The following is a 355-nucleotide window of genomic DNA, read 5'->3' as shown; positions in this document are numbered from 1 at the left end:
GAAAAAGTAATCATACATATACCATTCATTACAACAGTTAGTAGGGAGCAGTGGGGTACATTTTAGGTACATGATTTCAGGTTTTTCCCTCCATTTTACAAAAGTTGCTTTATCACACATGGTACAAGGTGCTATTTAATGAACTGATCGTGATTGCGGCTATCATGAGCAAGTGCCACAGTTGTACTATGGGGGGCTATTTACCAGAATGCACAGCCACTCTGTGTGCAACAGATGCTTCTAGTATTTTATTTTGTTAATACTGCTGGTAACTACTTAAGTAACAACATTCCTGTGATTTTTTGGAAGATGTCCCCCTGTGATTTACTTACCAAAACAGATTACAAGCAATAGA

The sequence above is a fragment of the Xenopus tropicalis genome, chromosome 8, assembly GCF_000004195.4.
Source record: "Xenopus tropicalis strain Nigerian chromosome 8, UCB_Xtro_10.0, whole genome shotgun sequence".
Classification (NCBI taxonomy): Eukaryota; Metazoa; Chordata; class Amphibia; order Anura; family Pipidae; genus Xenopus; species Xenopus tropicalis.
Note: the sequence above shows the minus strand (reverse complement) of the source record.